A 25,723-nucleotide genomic window follows, 5' to 3' on the forward strand; every position below is an offset into this window, starting at 1 on the left:
GGACTTAACTTTAGAAGCGAAATATTTAAAGGGACTTGGACAAGATTTGAGATCAATTTTTTTTTTTTTTTTTTTATGTATAAAATGGTTTACTGGTGCATTTTAAATGATTGACCATAATAGTATCTCGCTTGTAACTTGACTTTAACATTCAATATTATGCGACATTACAGTGGTGAGACAACTCAACATCGCTATAACACATCAGGGGCATGCTTGTTTACATTAATAAATGTTCCTACCTTTTTCTTTATATCGTTTTCTAGGACTGCTTTCAGCTGAAAACGTATACATATTATGCATATAATTATTTTGAACATGAGGTTAACTCTTTACCGTTTCACTAGATTAGCTAATTATACAATAAATCTTTTTTGCGCCAAAATCAACCATGACGTCATATTATCTATAACATGTGAGTTGCGTCAAGCATTTTGGAAAATGGATTTTTGCTGGTTTATTAAAGCAATATGAGCTGTATTTTTAAGAATTCCATTTTGCTGTATAAACCTGCTAGTATGCTAAGTCTGCATGTAACTTACACTTTTATGATACATAAGGATGGAAAAAATCATTAACCTTTGTCAGAGGAAAGATATCTCTTCTAAGGACCATATAGCAATTTTTGTACGGGACGACAATAATTCAATTTTGCTCCAATTAAGGCTCCTTAACGGCCCTTTTCACAAAAAGTTGGCGAAAAGAGATTTAAAAACAATGATATTTATGTCATTTTAGTAGAAAATCACATTTTCGTTAAAAAAAAATTTAATCATGAAAATTGCAGCTCATATTGCTTTAATATGCAAGTCTTTCTGAGTATTTTGATGCAAAATGTTTGATCAAATACTCAATTTAAGACTAGATAAAATGTATTTGAAATGCACTAACAATAAACTTCTACATGTACATTGTACAGTATAAATGTAAACAATGCAGTCTCTTCTCATGTTTTGAACGAAACAACACAATAAGTTGATCAGAAATTCATCCACTGTATAAAAACACAGTAAAAAAGTTACTTTGTTATCTGATCTATTACAAATGCACTGTTTATCTATTCTACATACCTGATAAATCATGAAAAGATCGTTACCATCGAGAACACCAGCTACACGTGTTTACATCAATTACAGCGTCTGACGAGCGCTTTCGGGACGCAGATTCACACCCATACGACAGATGTGATATAGAAATTCTTCGTATATTCTCGTTGTTGTAAATTTGTATATACACATATGTGTAATTCGTTGTTATAGGTTTTCCCATAAAGTATTTAATCAACCGTATATTTTGACAAAACTACTGTTTTCGGTGTATTTTCCATATATGGAAATACAGATGCGGGGCATGTATTATGACGTCATATCTCATTATCCCTTCAATAGCATATCAGAGCGACGTGTAGCCTTATCTACACTGCGTTAACTTGAAGTGTCAAAGCAAACTCCTTTGCTTCTATCCTATTTTAAATTATTTTAGCAGTGTATTTTGAGATGGTCAGCATCTCGAAGATGTCTAGATAGTTTTTTTTACTGAACTATTGTAGCTCAGATGATCAATGGATTTGAATTTGCGCCTTCTGATCTTTATTAATACATCTTTTTATTTTCTTCAGGTTTAATCGTCGTGGGAAAAAACAAGATAGACATGTTCTTGAACAAGGAACAGCTCCATCAAAGCACCCTGTGACAGCGGCTACAAGTTTGCCACCTCCACTTCAGAAGCCCTCAAATCTCCCCACAAAAAACAAAGGAGACGTCCACGAATTCAGTCTGCCACCAAACACAGCAGGTACAGTCAAACTGAAAAGAAGAGTGAAAACCAAATCACCAATACCTGCATCAACTCCTTCCAAGCAAGAGACTGTAGGATCACCTGTGGATCAGCCTTCAGTTCAGCTTCCATGTCATCCTTTATTATTCATTCCCCCGACATGTTCTCCAACTCTGCAGCATCTGCTCCCAGTACTCCTACAGCTTTAAAGTCAACCAACCCCATCACTGCAGCCAATCTCTTCACCAACTCTACATGCTTCCATGTTATCAGGGATTTCCACCCAACCAAATTCCCCCTTGCCAACATCATATTCTGCCCACAGATACCACAAGAGGAAGCAAGAGGAAGAGGAAGCTGGGATCAAGCGTAGAACGTATGAAAGAAAATCATCTGTACTTTGTCGACAGTGCAACAAAGAGAGACATTCCGCCGATCATTCCCAATATAACGGGAATGATCTTTGCCATAATACAGCGACACAGTCTCTTGACACTTGGAGGGACAAACAATTTGAAGCAAAAATATTAGAAGAAAAAGGAAAATTAAATATTCATGCTACCAGTGATAGTGATATTATTGTGTACAGTGTATACCCAATGAAAGTGATAATGTATATTCCCAACGAGGGTGGCATTGTGTATATTGTGTACAATATTACATTGTGTATTGGCAATGATGCTGATATGTGTATTGGCAATGATGCTGATATGTGTATTGGCAATGCTAGAGACGTTGTGTATTGGCAATGGTATTGACAATATGTTTTGGCAATGATATTGATATGTGAATAGGCAATGATAGTGACATTGTGAACTGGCAATGATATTGATATTGTATTTACTCAATTAGGGTGGCATTGTGTATATGCAGTGATAATGACTGTGTATTGGCAATGATTTTGACATTTTGTATTGTCAATAATTATGACATTGTGTACTGGCAATGATAGTGACATTGTGTATTGGCAATGATAGAGAGATATTGTGTATATGCAGTGATAATGACATTGTGTATTTGCAATGATATTGACATTGTGTACTGGCAATGATTATTACATTGTGTACTGGCAATGATAGTGACATTGTGTACTGGCAATAATAGTGATATTGTATATACTCAATGAGGATGGCATTGTGTATATGCAGTGATACATGTATCTACAAAGGGGGGTACTGCCACTACCGCTCTACCCTCGGAGATAGAGACCAGTCAGACCACTCCTGCGGTTCTATTTACAAGGGGAAGGACCTACTAATTCCAACAGAACACTATTGCAGAGCCTTTGACAAAATCTGAGAAGGAATCCACAGAGTAGGAGGCACCAACTACTACAATAGGTATAAAGAACATAAGAAAAGCAAACAATTGTTTTGATTTTTAAATATATATATATATATATATATATATATATATATATATATATATATATATTTAATACTTGTATCTGTCCTTCTTTTTGTTTTACATGTATCTGTTATTAGATACAAAATATGATATCGAAAAGAAAAATTGATAGAAATCAATTGAAATGACGGGTGTTTATCATAAAATAACTCAATCATTGGAGAATAGTTGAGATAGTTTTTCATTTGAATAAACGAATTATTTAGATGAAGAGTATGAGTCCATTCTAAGTCTTTTATGTCATAATGAATATCTTGAACCCGAAAACACTATGTATGTTAACAATTTATGAACATTTTTTTATAGCTGTGCTGGTGACCATCATCGTCATTTTGGTGTTGTGTTAATCATGAGACTGTTAAGGCGACAACAGTAGCACTACCGCTTGCCACATTCGCCTGCACCCACCTTTACCCCCGCATCATCTCGTTCATCTGTCTCTTTTGTTGGTTCAGCCCCCTAACAGTCACCTTCCCTTTTTTTCAGAATCGGATTCTGAAATTAATGCGTTTAACTCTACTTTAACCCCCGCAACTTCAAAATGATAAAGATCAAGTCCCGATTGAGTCGATCTCTCTGAATATGCTTAAAATTGAGTCTGGTGAAATAGGTGCTACAGTTAAAGTTAAGGAAGAAATCCTGGACTCCTCGCAGTTTGAAAGAAAGGATCTGATTGAACTGGAAACAAAAGAGATGACCCTATCAAAGGCCAAAAGGCTCAATATGAATTAAAACTATGCAATTCCAGATAATTTTTGGTAGAATTATGTTCTGAGTAATATAAGCATAATAGGGAAAAAGACGAGCATTAATGATTTAGTCATCTTCGCTAGCCAAGGGTTTCCGATACACTACGCTTCTCATAAAACCTTGGCCGATATGCATTGTAAATTGCCGGTCACATGTGGCGCCGTCTGAACTTTGCTTGAAAAGAACGATAATTCTGTTCGCAGCGATTAGCCAATAGAAAAACAGCTTTTATATCCGTTTCGGTAGCAAAAGATAAACAATGGCCACCTCCGCCGAGATTATTCGGACCAAACTTGGAATCGAAAAATTAACCGATTTCCAACAACAAGCCATAAACGCTTTGTCAGAAAAACGTGATGTGTTTGTGGGGACTAAAACTGGAAGTGGCAAAACAGTAATATATGAAGGCATCGGCATATTAAACGAAAGTGTGACAGTAGTGTTAGCACCACTCCAAAGCATAATGGAGGAGCAGGTTGAAAGATTGAACAAGCAAAATATCTGCTATATACATAAAAAGTTCCCAAATGCATGTAAACGATGTCATTACTGGGAAATTTACGTTTATATATGGGAGTCCGGATATTCTTATTGACACTATAAAGTGGGGAGAGATGTTTCGGCACCCTCTATTTGCCAGAAAACTGGGCTTAATTGTCGTCGACGAAGCTCACACCATTTTGCAGTGGTAAGAAATTTGATGTTAAAAACTTATATTCAGTTTCTTTCATACCATCTTAATTTCTAAAGATAACTATCTGATTCAAATAATTATATGTGCAGGTACACAAGTACAGATTGTTCTATATAGGTTTATAGATGTAAATAAATTTTATTATTAAATTCTATTTGATTGTGCATCTTATGAAATTATTTCTGATTTACTTACCAAGGGGAAAGAGTCATAATGAAGAGGAGCCTTTTAGGGAGTGCTTTTCTAGAGTAGGAGAACTACGCTCTTTGTGCCCCGCAACTCCAGTTCTTGCATTAACCGCAACTGCCAGTCCCACTAACCGACGCAAAATTATGAAAGTCTCCGTTTTAAAATGACTCCTTGTGTGATAGTGGACAGTCCAGACAGAAATAACATTAAAATTTCTGTAAAAAAAGTCAAAAACAATTCAGGAGTGGAGGACAGTTTAGACTTTATATTTAGTGGTCTGAAAAATAAAGGTAAAGACTTCCCAAAGCATCTAATTTTCTGCAACACAATTAAAGAATGTTCCATTGTTTACTGTGCCCTGGTTCAAGAATTTGGATCGACAACTTTATTAGTTAATTTGTATCACAGTAATACTCCTGACGATGTAATGAAATTCATCCGAAAAGACATGGAAGCAGAAAATTGAAGCATTCGCGTCTTAGTAAGCACAAGTTCTGCAAGAATAGGTGTAAATTTTAAAGATTTACAGAACATTGTACATTTTAGCCCTCCGCAGGACATGGACACATTTATTCAACAAATGGGACGGGCTGGAAGAGACGGGAAGTTTTCTCAAGAACTTATCTTATATAAAAGTCATAAAAATCATGAAATGATGAAGCTTATTACTACCGATTCAGATTGTCGAAGAGAAATAATTGCAGAATGTTATTTAACAAAAAAAACCCCTAGAAACTGTAACTGATCATAATTGCTGTGATATTTGTGAAACCAAATGCAAATGCAATGATATTGAATGTCCTCGCATACATCCAGCATTTTCCACTATGGACGTTTCAGTGTCTCAGAAGCAGATAAGGACCTGAAATGTTTCTGTTGAGGACGAAGAACTTTTGAAACATAAGCTAAAAATACTTAAGGAATCACAAGACCAAAATTCGTCATCTTTCATAACATACTATGAGAGAGTTTCTTTATAAGCTATAGAAAACATCATCAATAATGCAAGCACATTATTCACTGTTGATGACATTTTGCGCTATGTTTGGTCATATAGCATGGCACATGCGCGGATCCAGAAATTTTTTCCAGGGGGGGTCCGAAGGATAATTGTGTTTGCCAGGGGGGGTCCGAGGCATATTTTCGCGATAATTTTACAATGTAAATTTAATAAATTTTCATTTTCCAGGGGGAGTCGGGACCCCCCCGACCCCCCCTCTAGATCCGCGCATGGCATGGCAAAATATGTTCATGGAATTATTTGTGATGTTTTTGATGACATGATTATGATAGAAAACTCAAGCTCAGATTCAGATTAAATTTGTTTAATGAACGATTTTTTATTGTTCATTTTACTCATAAACGAAATAAAATTGGTAAGGCCACCTTAAAAAAAACTGATTTTTTGTTCTCCCAAAACATTGTCCAAAGTTTTAGTCTGTGGGTAAGCTTTTCAAATAAATTTGACGGTAAATTTGACACTGAGACTGTAAATCAAAAAATATATAAGTTTTATAAATACTATCTTTAAAATAATGTAGATCCTGGTTAAGCTTTTAAAATAAATTTGACGGTAAATTTGACACTGAGACTGTAAATCAAAAAATATATAAGTTTTATAAATACTATCTTTAAAATAATGTAGATCCTGGGTAAGCTTTTAAAATAAATTTGACTGTAAATTTGACACTGAGACTGTAAATCAAAAAATATATAAGTTTTATAAATACTATCTTTAAAATAATGTAGATCCTGGGTAAGCTTTTAAAATAAATTTGACTGTAAATTTGACACTGAGACTGTAAATCAAAAAATATATAAGTTTTATAAATAATATCTCTAAAATAATGTAGATCCCGTATGGTTTTTCTTATATTTGTATCGATTGAATATTTAATTTAAAAAGACCTGGACATGATTTAAATTCAACTTTATTTTCATAAATAATTTATTTAATAGTTGACACGTTAACCATGTTTGTTATATGTATTCTGCTTTAAAGGGGCATGGTCAAGATTTTGGTCAAAAATTATTTTTTCGATATTAATGTTAACAATGCTTCAGCAAGGCATATTTATTAGGCAGCTTAGATTTGAGTGTCATTAAATGAGTTATAAGCTAGTTACAGAGCTTACAATTCTTCGCTATGTAAACAAAGCGTTAGTTTATATTTTAGTGTTGAAGTGAAAATTCTAGTTTTAGACCTTAAATAAATGTTTTAATCATAAGGAACTGTTTATTTATGCTTAAAATGTATAATAAGGTAGACAAACCAGCTTTCAAAAAATGTCTTACTGGTATATTGAACCAATGTAAACAGAAACAGGGCACGAGCCTTGTTTACATGACGAAGAATTGCCCCTTTAAGTATAAGAAGTTTCAATGTAATAAGACCTTTGAGACTCTCAAAGTTTGTTCAATCTAGGGACATTTTAGCAATGAAAAAGAACTATTCATAAAGATGACGTATAATTTATGGAAATAAAGGGATCAAGTTCTCCAAAGTATATTGCAATCAAAACTATTATGTTGATGTATATCTCTTCTAGCGATTTCATTTATACAGATTGATAAATTGCTGATTATGTTAAATTGCTAAGGCGAAGTCTGTGAATTTGTATATATCATAATTATTGTCTAATATATGTACGTGATTATATATATAAAAACACAGGCAACAAATGATAGAAATGTTTATTGTATAATTTTTTTTATTACATCACAGAATATTTAGTAAAACAGGTATTTATGATTTGTACAGGGTATGTTTCCTCCAGGTACATTCTCTGTTGGAGAAAACCTACCCTAGGAAGTTGGTATTTTATTCTTCTGGGTATGTTTTCTGTAGGTTACGTTTTCTCCAACATTCAAATAAAGCTATGTAGGTAATTAAAGTTACCTAGCAATATCTAGTGATTGTGCTGGATCTGGTATTATAAGCATTGATTGTAATTTTATTATGACCTCTTTTTATATACAATTCATTATATATTTTTATAATCATGTTTTGCATTGATTGTGGGGCGGTTTTAGGCCCCACAAACAAGTTTTGTGGTTCATGTGGCGCCCCTGTCTGTGTCAAAAGGAAAGGTAGTTATGGTAGTGTAGTATTACAATCAAGTTAATAATATGTTGCATTATACTGTAAGTTAATGAGAAATAAAGTACATATTAGATAATATACTAGTCTTGTACATTACCCACTTTGTAATTATTGTTATGTATATTGCAAAAACAACAGAACCTGACCCAGCCCAACCAGGACCATCAAAATGTAAGTTTTATATTAAATATTACTAAAACTATATATTAGTTTTAATATATATTGTCAAAGAAAAAATGCAAATGTACATGAGATACAAAAGTACAATGTGCTAAAATACTACTTCTAAATACATATACAGTAGTAACAACGTTATTGTTGACAAGCCAATCGTATTAAATAGTTCGTGTAACGTGGGTGATCGTTCATGTAACGTGCGGGATCGTGCGTGTATCAGGAAAAATAGTTTGCGTTTTTTACCGTGCGTGATAGTGCGGTTTTTTCCTTCTGTACCTTTTTTACGGAATGTCAGGATTAATTCATATAACAACGACAAGTAGTTTTTGTAAAACAATGTGAATTTTAAACGTTTTTCTATAGAAGAACATTTACAGTTGTTAGCATTCATTCTTTCTTTCGTGGTTAAATACATTTATCACGTTTTTCCACAGCTCATTTAATCCTTTGTTCGGTCGAGTTAGTTTTGCTTAATTTTATAATCAGCCTATATCAAGCATCCATTGTGTCTTGACACATAATTTTAATCATATTAGCAAGAGCGGCACGTTGAATGAAAGCAGTCAAGCTTACCCACTCCCCGTTTTAAACTAAACGATTATCCCAACGTTTTTCTTTCAAATGAGAATACGATACGAATTCCTATCTGGTACATTGTGTAAACATTAATTTATTTTTTTTTTATAGACGCTTTAAATTGATCTTTAAATAAAAATCAATCAATTATGTACTGTAAATAATGAAAATATTCAATGTGTGAAATCGAAATTCTATGGAACAAGGTGACAACAAATCCTCTAACCCGCATAATCAAATCGCTACGCGCATTGATGAAGTTTTCCGGTCAATTTTTTCTTTGATACGTCGATCAATAGAAAAATTATTATCTTCATTTCTTAAATAATTTTCAATGTACTTGTATGAATGGCTTACCTATAGATATTTTGATATGCTTCTTTGTTTGAAATAAATACAGCTTTTGATGTGTCAGGGAAAGGATGTTTCGCGCCAAATTACAGATGATATCGGTGTATGATTTAAAATTTAGATAGTCTTTTCATGGAAGAATAATTATTTAGAAATTGTATTTGTTTTATGACAGCACATTTTACATAAATATATTTTACTTGAAGAAAGAGAAGAAATTTATTTAAATTATATATTTTGTTAGCAGGTATAATTTATCATGTATATCCCTTTTTTTTTAAAGAAAATCCATATTTGCGTAAGAAGAGGGAAGGTACAGAAAATTAAATGTTATTGGTGAATTATGAGATAGAAGACACATTATGATGCCAGTGCTGTATGTTGATAAACAATGCAAATTTTTATTAGAGAAAATCTGAAGACATAAAGAGTACATTTTGCATAATTTAAATTTTTTTAAAAGAACTATGTAGATGCTAAGTTTAGATTCTTGCCTTCAGTTTTCATTTTAAGCTCACCTGAACCGAAGGTTCAAGTCAGCTTTTCTGTTCACCTGTTGTCCATCAGTTATTTATTCGTCAGTATGTAAACTTTCCATAATTTATTTTTACATCTTCTCATGTTGTCCTCAACCTAATTCATTCTATGGTTAATCAAAGATGCATTAAAGGGCAATGTTCTATTTGTTCTTCTTCAGAGGTTCAGTCCAAACTTGAATTTTTGAAGTCCAAGTTTTTAGAAAGTAAAAAGATGTCCAGCGGAAGATTGGGCAAAGTAAATAATTCTTCAGAGTTGGAGGTAGGAATTTAGGCATCATTGAATGCAACTTAACTGTGTGTAATTATTTATGAACTATTTGTCTTTGTGTGATCAGATGTTTTTAATATGCTATCAGTACTGTATGCAGGAAACGAAATATGTCCTCCAGGCCAATGGTAATATATTTATCTTCAGGTCAGTTTTGATATGTACCGGTAGTTGATCAGAGGTGAACCCCAATATTAAGAATTCTTTCTCTTTCATGGTACATATTTGCAAGGGATGGATTATATAAAAATTGTGCTGATTCATGCACGAAGGCCTCTATTTTTAACTATTTAGTAATCATAGCATATTTTTTTTACTTATATACTGTGATTGATTGTTTTATGAAAAGGGATATCTTATTTATTTTTAATTACCTGATAATTGAAATGCATTAACTACTAATCTTTTAATTGCATTAACAGATTTTTTAAAAAGATACTTACTGTGTCATTTTGTAAGGTAAACATTTTTGAAGTAAACAATATATTTATAGTTCGATCACGACTTGAAAAGATCTCATCATGAACCTACACCTACAATGCAGGTTTTCTTGCATCGACTACGGGACAAACGACCTCCGCCGTACATTCACATCAACACTTGAACAAGACTGTTTCATTTACCATGTTTACTATATGGCCTTTTTTTAGGTCACCTGAGTCACTCAATACTTTAAATTCTTGGGTTTGGATTTTTGGAATGGTGGAGCGGGAAACTAACACTCTTCTCATATACCCCGTCCCAGACATGTCGGAGGACACCGTCGTACCAATCATTGAGAGACACGTAGAAGCATGGTCCACTATATACAACGGTGGTTTGAGTGCCTACTGTGGACTGAACGAGCTGGGGTACAACCATTCTACAGTACTGCACAAACACTCCTTCAAGAAAGTATACATTAATCAGGAAACGAGGGAGGAAGTGGAGATCCACACCAATCGAATTGAAGGGGCCTGGAAGCACGCCAAGGACAACTTTCGGAGGATGTCCGGCACAAAAATTTCTCGATTTGAGGGTCATCTTTGCGAAATTATGTGGAGGGCAGAGACCAAAATCAAATATCTACCAGAGCTTCTTTTAGTCCCTCAACACAATTTATACTCTGAGTTGCCCACCCGTCTACACGTACCCAACACCAATTTTCCAAACATGGTCTGGACAGGACTCGGCTGTACAACTAGGGGAATGGGAAATTAAGCCTGGTAAAACTTTTTCTTACATCTTTTAGTTTAATGATGAAGTTTTCACTCTGAGTAATGTTCCCCGATTCTATTTTGCAATTTCTTATTTAGGCAATACAGATGCAGAGACAGACTCGGAAGCAGAAGGTGAAAGATCTTCATCTCTTTTTTCTGCTATTGAGGCAGACTCAATCAGTATCCCTTCAAACAGGCAACTTTCTAGTGGTGAACTTGCAGTGCGAAAGGGACAAGTAAGGAGTTCAGTTGAGAGAGCCATTGATATGATGGAAATGTTTGTCTCCAGTGAGGATGAAGTAGATGCTGACAAAACCATCTGTGCCATGGGAACTGGTAAAATTATAAACAATAATTATAGTTTATTTTGATAATTAAAAAAACATTACAAAGTTCAAAGAAAATTGAAATATTGATGCATGCAACCTTCAGAAATATAAAATATTATTTATACTTATTAATTTTCTGTCTTCGTTTCAGGTGATGTCCAAGACTTAGGTGAGACAGGTCCATCTGAAGTACCTGTACAGAAGGGTATAGTTAAATTTTACACATACACGTTATTACATTTTAATAGCTGTTTATGCATTTCATTGAAAAAATAAATACACAAACATTCATATCGTATGTCAATTTCAACAGGAATTGAAAATATTGAAGCATCCTGCAGTTGGATAACAACTTTTAAAAGAAGAAAAAGAACAGGTAAATAAAATGATTACTTCATGAAACTAAAATTTTCTTTCAAAATTAAAATATTCAAAATATTTATTTATGTACCCATTTTTTCCCTAACATTAGCTCCATCCACGGCTTCCAAGTCGAAAAGCACTACTACCACTACCTTTACCACGTCCACCGCTACATCCTCAGGCTCTGGATTATCTAAAAATTTGAAATGTAATATAATTTGAAATTCACTACATATAATGTACTTAACATAGAACAGTGACACTGTTTTTTTTTAATTTGCTTTAATATTGCATTTTTTAACAATTGGAAGTTTTTATTGTTTTAAGAACATTTTTCTTATTTTCAATAGCTGCAACTGCATCCAAGTGTCAGACAGATGAACCATCCGGCTCCAAAGCAAAATCAACGGCAAAATGCACTAAAGGTAATAGTTATTTTAAAATCTTTTTAAAATAAATCGTTACAAAAAATTACACGGGGCAAAAATAACCCTGTATTCAGTATTTCAGCAACCGAAATTTATAAATGTTTATGATTATCTAATTATTATACAAATAATACTGGTAGCAGAAATTTTGGACAAAATAAAGAACTGGTCTGGACAAATATAGAGACAGAAAGACAAGGTGTTTGACTTAAACATCCCAAATTTCATTTCTGATTGGTATAATAAATAAAGTTTGGTATCATCAGACTTTTTACATGCAAAACATTCTTTTACCTGTCCAAAATTTTTTGATACAAGGGACCAAGTTTAAAGAGAGGATCATAGCCCTCTTTTCCACGTGGTACAAATTCTGAATTGTCATTTAGATGCAAGAAAGTCATCAATGACAAAAACCGGTCCCTTGGCATGACGCTTGGAAAAAATGATGTTGTAGTCAGCGGATCGGTTGTCCAGTACTCCTTGATGTCTAGCTGATGGAGGAGTGAAATAAATTGCTTCATTTCTGAGCGATTTGTTTCATGCCATTTATGAAACCTTCTGCATGGTTTCAATCGAGCAGATCTCAAGAACTGTTGTGCATACAGATTGGTCTGTTGTGCAAGAAATTCAAAATCATCATCATTAAAAATAGTTCAAAATATTGTTGAGGTGATCCTTTGTAATGAATTGTTTGTTTCAATCCAGGAGTATTTGTATAGTCAAGTGATGGGGGCTCCCTGTCTCCTGCCACCCAATTGTCTGCATCTATAAAGTTTTCAAAGTTTTATGTTGGCCTACTCACTGTAATGTCATCTACATCAAAACCCTCAAATTCAAAATCACTATCCTCATCTGCTGCTCATTAGTGTTAATTAAGTTAATTAAATTGTCTTCTGCTCAGCACGTTCAGAAGATAAGTATTTACGTATGCATAGCAACATTATAGTAGCAACACTTTCAACATTTTTGCTGTGTTCATACTAAATTTAACAAATATTGTCATAAATAACAGCTTTTCAATTAAAATAGTACAAAAAAAAAAATGTTTTAAATCTAAAATAATCTTCTTCTATACTCCCATACATGTGGGCAAAAAACAAACTGAACACATGGTTATGATGTCAACTAACTTCTCTACTTAAATTGTGAAATTCATTGCCCCTGGGTCAGGGGTTCAGGACATGAAGAGGGAGGGAGGCAATATGGCAATATAGTGTTAATGCATATAATGTTCAAAAATTTTCTTCTCTATTCTCCCACATCTGTATGAAAAACTGACTTAAAATTATGTTTACCAGGAAGTCCTCTACTGAAATTGTAATTTTCATGTCCACTGGAGTATGGGTTTTGACTCTAGGGCAGGGCTAAAATAGATGTATAGGTGTTAATGCGTCCACTAAATCAAGGTCATCGCCAGATATAAAATATATAAGTCGATAAACAGGTACATTCAGACCTGTGCTAAATCAAATCCACGCTAACTTGTTGAAAAATCATATTCCTCCAAATATCGTACACGCTAAATATAATACATTAAAAGTATAAAAAAAAATGTTTAAGTGAGATAAATATAATTTTGTTTCTTTTCATTGTAATCATTTTTAACAGACAAAAAGTATTTGAAATCATCTGCCTATAAGAACAAAGTTTTTCATCAATAACTAAAGTGTTACACAATTGTTGTTTTTTTAAAATTTGATAGCATTAGTGTAGGCTTAAAGCTTGGTTATGTGAATGTCAACAATACGGTGTGTTGATGTATCTATTTCGTAATATCAGATATCATATGTAATGTCAACGCGTGCACGCACGGGTTCAATTCTAGTGATTAATAACTAAATATGAACAAGCAAATGAAGACTACATCATCTGGTTATACTTATTGTAATATAACGGGAAAATGGGTTTTTGGAATTATTTGCATCTTACTTTAAACCGATTCCAATGGATTTAATGGAATGTTTGCCTTATTTTTAATTCCTTTAACACTAAACTCTAAAATAATAAGATAATGTGTTTTTGTTGCTTTTATCACACAATCTTAGTGTTGAGTAATAAGCCATGTTTACATGTATTTGAAATTATGGTTTTAATTACATTTTTTTTAGATAATGTATCTGATAAATAATTAAAAAAAAATAAATTTATAATATTTTCAAGTTGATCATTGCTCAATCTCTCTCTCTCTCTCTCTCTCTCTCTCTGGCACACTTTAAAATGATTTTTTTTCTCGTTGCAGAGTACGAAGTCTAGAGGGTCCAATTTATTATATAACTGCATGTTAAGCGGTATGATTAGAGAGAGAAAAAGAGAGAGAGGTGGATGATAGATTTTGGAAGAGCGAAATAGAGAGAAAGGTGAGGGGGAAGAGAAAGCGTTAATATTTGTTATTCTGTTCTACATCATATTCAAAATTACACTTCAAAACAATAAGGTCCTCATTTTTTTAGTACTTTTGAGAAACACTTAACAAAACCGTTGATTTTTTTTATTAACGGTAAATATATAGCATTTCCTTTAAAGTATCAATATATATCTGCATTTTTTGTAATATTGTTGACAGCTGCTTCCAACCTTGCTTTGCATAAGCCTGCAACACAATCATCAACGTTTACATGGCCAGAAGGTGGACTGAACTACTCTGCCAATCTGACAGTTGATGGCAACAACGGTACAGACCATGCCGTAGAGAAGTGTGCCAGCACAGCGGGTGGAGAAAAAACACCGTGGTGGCTGGTGGATCTGAAGGCTGTGTATTCCATCAGATCTGTCAGAATATTCAATAGAGGAATGGACGAGTGGGGACAAGGTAAGGGTACACAGAAACATTGTTAAACGAACTATCGGTATAGTCTACAAAGTAACGTCATAGTAAAACGACGTAAAATAGTGAAGTACAGCTTTGATTACATCAGTGAAAATAACAGAAAAACCTTTTATCTTTTACATTTTTATTTTCAACAAGAAGAAATACTGTATATATAAGGAAAAAAGCAATCTATGCAGGTTTTCGAATTATTAGTTAGCAGTTTCACATTAATATATGTTTTTAGTTTTAAATAGATGTGTCAGACCGGCTGCGGAATGTTACCGTCATTGTAGGGCTGACAGAATCTGATGTGAACACTCCTTGTGGTTTCGTTGCTGGTTCCGGTACTCTGTCACAGCTGGTCGTCATCGACTGTCCGACATTACCACAGGGGAGATTCGTAAAAATCTCCATAATCACTGAGTATCTCACTCTTTGTGAAGTGGAAGTGTTTGGATACTCTGTCTAAGTATTATTGCTAATGTCGAAACGATTCTCTTTTCCGACCAAATAATTATGTATGTGTTGAGGTGAGGTTTTCAATAGCCGAATGTTCAGTTTTACATCTATATTAAAACTTTCTATTTATGATTGCTTTAATTGTTTTTAATTTATAAAACTGCAAGCAGTTTATATACAAATGAAAAGCGTTATAAACTATTTTATCACGAGTATAGTATACCATCCGTGTTATAAGCCTTTGCTTTTTCAAACGAATGGTGTTTTATCAAATACTTCCGGGCCGACACAGGATAGTTGCAGGTCTTCAGCTCCCGGTCTTAAATAGAGATGGACGACCAGGGAGCTACAGTGCCAACCAATGAAAAAAATGTGTATTTATTGCCCACAAAAATCTGCAATAGTTTTGGACTGATTACTCTTATTTATACGCAAATTCTGTGAAAACAACGAATATCATTTAATTTTGCATGCAGTTTACTACTGATACCGTCTTTTACTTGCCTCAGACTTTCTTCAAAGGACCTATACCGACCTCGGAAAATAAAGAATGTTAAATTTTCAGCGAGATCGAGAGTCACCATTGTAACATCTATACAAACTGCACCACATCTCTTTACAGGGCTGGTAATGGTGGTTTAAAAGAGACGATATCAGTAGTAAATTGCATGGCAAATTTACTGGTAATAATTGTGTTCACAGAATCATTCCAATACTAGCGCACGTTTACGTTCGCATTAAGTATACAGTTTTTTCAGTGAGTGGCACTGTAGTTCCCAGGTTGTCCATCCGATTTTTTTTCAGACCGGAAGCTTCAGACCTGCAGCTAGACACAGCCCCTCCCATCAACGCTTCAGTGACCTATTTCCGAAGATTTGCTAGTACTTTCAACATGGTTATATCGACTACTAAAAATTGATATAAAATGGATTTTATCAAAGATTAAAGTTACAAATAAGATAGAAAACATATAACTGTGTAGTTTATAAACTTGCAAATTACGTTAGCTATCAAAAAGTTCATCCTGACAACGTGATTAAAACACAACGCTTTTGTTGTGTTCATATACAAGAACATTCCGAAATACGGTTTCTTAAGACTTTTATTCCACCACAAGTATCTCAATGTTTTCAACTTCGCATCATTAGGCTAGTGTTTGTTTTAAAATAACATCAACAATTGTTTCTCGTTCGAGTCAATTCAAACTACCTAGCATTTGCTAGTATGTCAACAACTTAATTATTTAAGTATTCTGATCAGTATTTCCATTAAATGAAATGATTAAGCTATTAGAAAAATTATTTAGAGATAAAAAAAATTAAGTTTATTTCAGTGAATTTTTACAGAAAAAGTTAGATTAACTCCGAAATAAAACCTAATTTGTATTGCACAACGTCACTATTCTGCCTCAAGACAGATTATCAATGACTTATTCCTGAATTCGGTAAAAAGCTACCATAAAATAAAATGATAATAAGTGCATAATCAACTCAAATATTACACCAAGTTACACATTTCCTCAATTTCCTTGAAGCTGAACACTGCTCGTAAATATGCACTGTGCGCCGTATTTCTCTCTCACCACTGTTATCCCTACAACCCCTATATAAGCTGCAGGCCTATTCGCAGTTTAAAGTGTTTCGCTACAGAGGTCTCACCTGTGCGGACATACATTTTGCCTCGCCTTGTTACTCGATCGCAATAAAAATATAAAGCTTTATGCACTTTTTTCATGCCAAGAGAATACTTTCATCAAATAAACTGGTCAAAATATAGTAACAAACTGAATATGCACATAAACTAAGAACTAAATGCACAAAATCCAAAGACCACGAAAGGAATACTATACGTCGGCGATGAGTTTTCAGTCGGAAATCGGGTGCAACAAAATCGAAGGGTTCACATACCAGGTACCTATGTGGCTGTGACAATTTACGAGCGGTGTTCAGCTTTAAGACAATATTAGGGTTCTGGGCAATACATGCATTCAGCAAACATTATGTAGAAAACTAGCATATACTGCAAACATACATGTGTTCGACCTATTTATGACAAATTGACCGTAGATTAAAGTATTAATCTTCAAACACAATATCATGTAATATAACTATTAAATGCACGTTAACAATACTAATTTCTGTTATATAAGGACAACAATCTTTTCTCTAATTATAAAGTTTATTCCCCCTTTCTTAGGAAAACGATGGAAAATATACAAAAAAGGATGAACTTTAAATTGGTTAATAACCAAAAGGGTTTACGTAAATTGGTCGCCAAGCAAAGATCTGGAAATTTCACTATTTTTAACAAACACTTGGTTGGTGTAAAAAAACAAGAAGGTTAAGGTTAAGTTGCTACTAAACAAACCTACACGGGAATGGTTGTTTTAGAGCTCTCCAAACTATTCATGTATCAATTTCAAGAAACAGTTTGGTGACAAGGCGACATTGCTGATGACGGACACCGACTCCTTGTTTTACAAGTTTCAAACGGAAGATTTGTATCAAGACATGGTTCGAAATAAAGAGTTATTTGATGCATCCAACTACCCAGAGAACCATATTATTTACAGGGAGACAAACAGAAACGTACTTGAGAAAATGAAAGACAAAACCGGAGGTGTGTATTAATTTGAATCACGTGGAATATTGATTGTTTCTGTATACTTTTAACGATTGAACTAATACTTTCTTCATGATTATGTATTCAGGGTATCCCGTAAAAGATACAAAAATGAAAAAATGGTATAAAAAATTTAAATATGTAAAGTACATATTTCCGCGATTACGGGGAATATCATGAAGTATTTACAAAAATAACGTAAACACAAAGCTGTATTGATTAATTTCTAAAACAAATTGTTTTTCATGTCTCACTTAATTCTAAGTTATATGTATGATATTTAAAAGCATTTACTTCTAAAAGCCTTTGTTCAACCACCGAAAATGTATAATGACTTGACTTTAATAGAAACAACACAACTTACTGTTTATTTATCGAATATTCCTTTTACCATTTATTGCTTACTCACAAAGGGCAGTGAAGCTGAACAAATTAAAAGCGTCATTGTTTTGAGCTACAAGTAACAAGGAATAATAATACTAAAATATTAATTGTCCTTAACTTCTTTATACTGATGTTATTCTGCTTGCATTAAATCTCTATGAGTTCACAGAATTTGACATATGACAACTGGTGTGATTTTAAAGCTTTTTCTCAATATGTTTAAATTGTGTGTCATATAATTGTCGTACAAAAAAAATAAAAACGAACCAACAGAAATCATGAAAATTATTTTGACTACCACATACATTTTGCCTTTGTTTCAGTACTGCCAAAATAGTCTTGAAGAAAACAATTAAGGAAATTAGATCGAATGTTCTCTGTTGTGCTTTAGGTTTATTTTTGTATCAGCTTAAACCATAAACAATGCAAAATTATATCAATATCATTTAATTCATATTTTGTGCAGAACAGATTCTACTCATTACAATAAACTTAATAATAATATAAAAGGATTGGACAACTAAGACCATGAGAAAACTACTCTCTTAATGTTTGCTGTAAAGGTCGGTTGGAGTTTATTCGCATGATATTTCAGTATAAGCTATTGATAATAGAAAGTAACTAAATTTTCAAGTAATAATAGTCAAATTAGTTTCGACATAAATAACAGAGTTAGCATCTTATTATGAAATGAAGTTTTTAAAATTTCTAACAGAAACTCAATTTGGCATTGCAGACATTGAATGAAAGTACATTTTAATGAACAGTTATTTCAAGTAATTTTTCTTCGTTTTGTTATAAACTGTATCACTTTGCATTTTATTTACACTATCACCAAATATTGTTGACAGTTCTCTTAGCACTTTATTGGGTAAACCAACCGAACAGTCTTCAACGTTTCATACCTATGGAGTTGAGTTGGCAGCAGATGGTAACAGAGGTACAGACCTTCTTTAAGAACAGTGTACACACACAGGAGGATACGACACAAAGCCTTGGTGGAGGGTGGATCTACTGACTGTGTATACGATCACATCTGTCAGAATACTCAACAGAGGAATAGACGCAGGAGGAGGTAAGTCTCCATAGTGACGTTATCAGGTAGGCTTACAGAGAAACGACATTGCTAAATCATAATTAAAGGATGGACACGGCATAGTCCTCGTTACTTTGCGGTAAATGTCAAAAACTTAAACAAAAATATTGATAAACGAAAAAAAACCCGTTTTATTTGCCATTCTGTTTTTTTTTTAATTATTTTTGCAAGTATATTTTTATAGCATTCAAATATTACTTAATTGCAAATGTTTCCGTTGTGTAGTAATTAATTTTCTAAGAATACAACGTGCATATGAGTAATATAATGAATAAACTACATTATCTTTGAACATCATAGTGCTTTAAATGTTTCTGTAAGTTTATCTGTTTTTAATCTTTTAAGATGTGTCAGACCCACCTCGGGACGTTGCCGTCACTGTAGGGCTGACGGAGTCTGATGTGAACACTCCTTGTGGTTTCTTTGCTGGTCCCGGTACCGCGTCACAGTTGGTCGTCATCGACTCTCCGACATTACCACAAGGAAGATTCGTAAGATCTCCAAGACAACTGAGACCCTCAGTCTATGTGAAGTTGTCGTGCTTGGATTCTCCGTCTTATTAATATCATAGATAAATTCTTGTCTAATACGATAACGTATTATGCTTAATGTTGGCGCGTTTCAACCCTTTTAGGTTCACTCCTTATAGATGTGAGAGATCATACCAAAACTTACTCTTGGAGTTTCACATTAGACTAAATGTTACATATCTATGACACTACATGCATGCTTTTTATGATCTTTTATATTGAATTTCTCTTATTAAAAATACCAAATCAAACAGGTTGGGTTTTATCATGTTTTATAACCATGGAGTCAATAAAGAACGACCTTTTTTGACTGGTAGGAATAATTGTAGAAGCTTTAATCCTTATACTGATGATAGATTCCCAGCAATGTTAGATACTTTATTTGATCAGTACGAAAGCAGTTTTTTTAAATCAGTACCTTGTAAGCATACTTATATTCATATACTTAGCTCATATAATCTGTCGACTAATTGATACTTATCATCAATATTATTGAGTTCTATAGTCTACATTATTATTAATGGAAAAATCTATGTAAATGAAACACGAAGTTTTAATTAATGTTTCAATATCAACGTTACGTTACATTCCCTGAGTACTATCGAATGAAATGCAGATTGTGATGTCAAAGTTAATTATACCGTCATATTGTATGAAGTACAGAAAAATGATCTTCTATACATCGCTATAGGAAGCCTTAACATACCTTCACGAGGGTGTATCACACGGGTAGTATACATATAAATGTGCGGTTTCAATAAACACGCTGAGAAAAATAAATGCATGTTTCAACTGTTACATTACTGTTACACTACACTTTATATAATTATATAACAATTGATATAAGATTTCTTTTGCATTGTCCTTGACTACTTTTTTTTACAGGGACACTTGTTGAAATATAAGACACCGCTGGAAAATTAAAATAAATTGCGATTTGTATGGGAGTGGCACGTGCAGTCAAATGTGTACTGCATTTGTTAAGCTGCCAGTCCAGTCGTTACTGTGAAAATGACTTGATGATAACTGTTTGCCAGTCGACCATGACATAAAAGTCCAATGACACGTCTATTCGCTTATAAATGTGTAGATCAAATATAGTCAACTAGTTGATTTTAAACCAAAAAAAGACTAACAACGAAAATATGACATAGATTTTACTATATACGCTTGAAGTCAGGAGTGAACGATTATCTTCAATTTCTATTTTAAAAATTCTTTAATAATATGTTTTTTCATTGTTAAAAATATTAATATTTCTGAATTTACTTTATAGTACAAAACTCATTTAGTTTTAAATCGCACAATAATTGTCCTTTTTAAAGGCAGTATATCATGAGTGCTAACTGAATTCTGATTTTTAATACATGAACTGATCTATGGGATGGGGTAATTTACATACCCATGTTGCACTTCCCCGAAAAAAAATTCTAAATCTGCTTATGTAATAATATATTTGCACTCCACGTGTTTTTTTTTTTTCTTTTTTTTTTTTGCTTGTAAATTGTGTTGAAAGCTACGGCAGTTATAACACTGTAATACACAGCGGGTACTCAGAAGTTAAAATAACGAGTTTTATAATGACGACACAAACGTTGAACGCTGTAAACTGCAACGTCGCAAGTGAAAATCAAAGGTCATGCTTGTGGCTGTTACTGTGGCTCTTCCATTAATATGAACTTACCCTTAGGATAAGATAGGAAGTTTAAGCTATAAATCTCATTTGTAGACAAGGCATGACGTTAAAAAAATGTAAATAAAAGCATTAAATCATGATTTTTTGAAGTATACAGTCTCATAACTTCATTGATGTGTGCATACAAATTTTCATAACGCGCTAACGCGATTTACTTAATTTGTGTGCACACAACGCTGCAGTTATGAGATAGTGTACTGAAAAAAAAATCATGATTCAATGCTATAGAACCCCCCCCCCCCCCCCTCCTAAAAAAAATAGAAGCTTGCTCTTTCTCGTACAGTTGGGTACAGTGCTGGTCAGTCGGTAGGTACAGTGGTGTCCTGTAGAGTACAGTGCCTCTGTACAGTAGATGTACAGTGAATTAACAGAAGGGTACACTGATTATACGGAAGATGGCAACGATGTTTTACAATTTTCAGAATTACCAGTAGATCTTGAATTCAGAAGTTAATTGAACAGTTAAAAGGGAAATTGATTTTGAATTATGTAGAAATATCAAAAAGAACAAACTAATTTGAACAAATATCACATTCTGTTTACGACGTAGTCATTCTTTGAACTGAATTTGTTGTCGATTCCTTTGTTCAAAGACGGTTATTCTTGAGATACTTTTAATATATATTATTAATTTTGTTAGAAGCTTTTCAAGGAAAGTTCATTGATAGAAATTCATTCAATTTTAATTTATATTTTTGCTGCGAAAAAGATAAACGTAATAGACTGGTGGGACAATTACAGAGTGTAATTGTTTAAGAAGAGCAAAGAAAACAAAAAAATCAGTTAACTGTATACACAAGTCTAAAACAAGCACAGAATGGTTCATCTACTGATTAGTAAATATTTGAATGAAGTGACATTCACAACAGTACTGCTGTGTGCTGTATCATTGTACGAGGGAGTAACATCTGCGGTTGTTCAAGGTGAGAGGTATCGTGGTCCCATTGTCCAGGTGTTGGAGATTATTGGACAACAGCAGTGTGTCCGGGAATGTAGACACAGAACCAAGCTATGTCGGGGAGTGAACTACCGGAAACAGGAACTGCTGTGTGAACTCGTGTCGGCCATCGACAAAACGGAAACCAATCCTGACTATGTTAGAATTGAACTCAATCAGGTATTGATTTATCTCTTCTGTTTTTGACTGGTCAATAATACGGAAGAAATGCTCATAATACGAAGTATCAATGACAATTGTTTTAAGGTCATACATTTATAATATTGCTTGTTTTATCATACGTCCTTAAGAATTCAAGATTGTTAGAAAAACGTGCTCCTTATTTTTAAGGGGGAATAATAAAGCATTTTTGTAAATTTACAAGATATGAAAAAAATATTCTTCAGGAGAATGATTTGGCCAAAAAAGTTTTGTGCAAGAACCCTCAGATAGTTAAAAGGCTAGTTTGTTTAAATCATAGCTTTTTAGATACCCATTTTTATTTATTTATTTTTTTTTTTGTTTGCATCTTGTAAACTTGTAAGTTATTAGTAATTAGAACGGTAATGAATAAAAGATATAACTATCATAAAAATAAATAAAGCGATTTTGCAAAATAAAAAACGAAAAAGGATTTCTCAGGGTTAAAATGCACCGATTAACCAAAATCCCAGGTAGGCTTAGTTACAATACCATTTGAGACCTACATGTACTGTATAGTCCATCAGTCGCTAATTGAAGCCAGTAAATGGTGGAATAAATGAATGAAAATTCTTTTTTACTTATGAATATTGACATGGTGTGTTTTATCAACAGCAACATAAGATACATTGTAGAACATCTTTAAATAAAACATAAGCGACTGACAATCGCAAACTTTCTTATTAAAATAATAAAATCAAACCCAACAGATACCCATATATAACATGCTTTTATAATCAACTGTGACTGTTTTGTAGACTGTAAATGAATTAGAAATGAACCAGGAATGTCTGGCGTGCTCCTCAGACGATCAGTGTGTGACGCTGTCCAGTAAGAAAGTCCATTGCATTCGAGGTGGGTTAAATGTCGATTATTTTATACAGACAATGCAAGTCTGTTGAGATAATATAAAATAAAAATGATTAAACAGTGATCCCTATTTCTTAAAGTGATCGATATATTTGTTTCATTGATATGATTTTTGCTGCAAAATAAGTATCGGCGGATGCATATATTTTATTTCCAGACCAATAAAAAAAAATCCCCATAACGTTAAAAAGAAACATGCATAATCTAGCTTATTACAACAAAAAAGCAATAGTAATTAAAATATCATTGCTTATACAAACATTTGTCGAGGAGTCTCATATTTGCATTAAGTTTCATAACGGAGTAGAACAATAATATTGTAATGACCACCACCTCCATGCAAGAAATATTTTAAATAGGACTATGAGGCTAACAATTTTTGGGGAAAAAATAATGACCGTAATGAAGTGCATGACCTGATATTAAGGTAGCTCCATGCTCGTAAAATTCTCTGAGGAAAGTTGAAAAACTGAACTGATTTCGACTTAATAGACTTAAATGTCATCAATTGTTAGAAAAAATATACATGTCATCACACTTTTTGAGATGCCAGATAAACATAAACTAAAGCATATTTTAGCATTAGAAAAATGTATTTTTTTTTTGTTAAAAGTAAAATCTTGTAGGCAGAAATTTGTTTTTCTTGTTTAATTTTAATGTCAACTTTATCAGAAAACTAAAATTACAAAAATGTTTTAAAATTAATCGTTGGAATAAGAAAAACTATAGCATTTAGACATACAACTGAGAGAAAAGTCAGAAAAAGAGTTATTTCCCCTTTGCATAGATAAAATATATAAAAATTTGGAAATTTAGTTTAAAATTAAGAGCGAAAATATCTTGAACCTACCAATAATTGTAATACCATCCATGTGATTATATTCACATAAAATAAATAAAACTATCCTGCACAATTTTTAAAGAATTCAAAGTTTTACAAAAAAGTGTGACGTCACAGAACACTGGATCTACTTTAAAAAGGGGCATGACTGATAAAAATAATTTCAACATATTTGGTTACTTTTATAACTTTTTATGTGTATAACAATATATGCTTTCATAGATAAACAAAACCAGGGTAGCTAATTTAAAACAACCTGGATCTCCAATCCCCACAGGAGACAGACACTCTCCCTGTGGACATTTAATCCAAAGAATAAGCTCTAAAATCTACCATGTGTTACTCACTTCTCCTGTTAAATCTTTTGAATATTTAACCTTCATTGACAGATTCACCGTCTGGCATTTACACCAAAATCATTTTAAATGTACTGCTTATTACTGATTGTGGTTAGCTAATTAATACTTTAATATTAGCAAGTCTATTTGTTTAATTAAAAATTACAAAAAATGTTGAATTTTTATCATAAAACTTCCTAATTCTTTATATTCAATAATTTTTAACTAAATACGAAGAAGCAAGGAAGACTCCATTATCTGGTTTTAGTTATATAACGAAAAAAAAGAGTTTTTTTTGTTCAATTTTCGTCGTACTTTTAAGCAATTTCAATACATTTACTGCACAATTGATGTTTTGCGATATGCTATAAAAAAAGTGTGTAAATGAAATGGAATGTTTGCCTTATTATAACCCCCAAACAAAGTTGGGGGGGGGGGGTATATAGGAATCACCTTGTCCGTCCGTCCGTCTGTCTGTGCAATTGTGTCCGGTCAATATCTCTCTTATGGAGAAACATCGGACGTTCTTACTTCACAAAAAGATTACTTATGACCTAAGGGTGTGTCATAACCTTGACCTAAGGTCATTCGTGCAAGGTCAAGGTCACTGGCAGAAAAAAATGCAAAATTCGTGTCCGGTTCATATCTTTCTTATTAAGAAACATTGGAGGATCTTATTTCGCACAGATTGCTTATTACATAAGTATGTGTTGTGACCATGACCTAAGGTCATCCGGGCAAGGTCAAGGCCACTGGCAAAAAAAAAAGCAAAATTCGTGTCCGGTCCATAT

At 33.2% G+C, this 25,723-nt stretch overlaps 1 pseudogene; it reads left to right on the top strand.

Moving 5' to 3' along the window:
• The first annotated feature begins 13,330 nt into the window (after positions 1-13,330).
• LOC128174831 (uncharacterized) overlaps positions 13,331-25,723 on the top strand; it is a 394,133-nt pseudogene continuing 381,740 nt past the window's right edge.

The sequence above is a fragment of the Crassostrea angulata genome, chromosome 2 (assembly GCF_025612915.1).
Source record: "Crassostrea angulata isolate pt1a10 chromosome 2, ASM2561291v2, whole genome shotgun sequence".
In the NCBI taxonomy this organism is placed as follows: domain Eukaryota; kingdom Metazoa; phylum Mollusca; class Bivalvia; order Ostreida; family Ostreidae; genus Magallana; species Magallana angulata.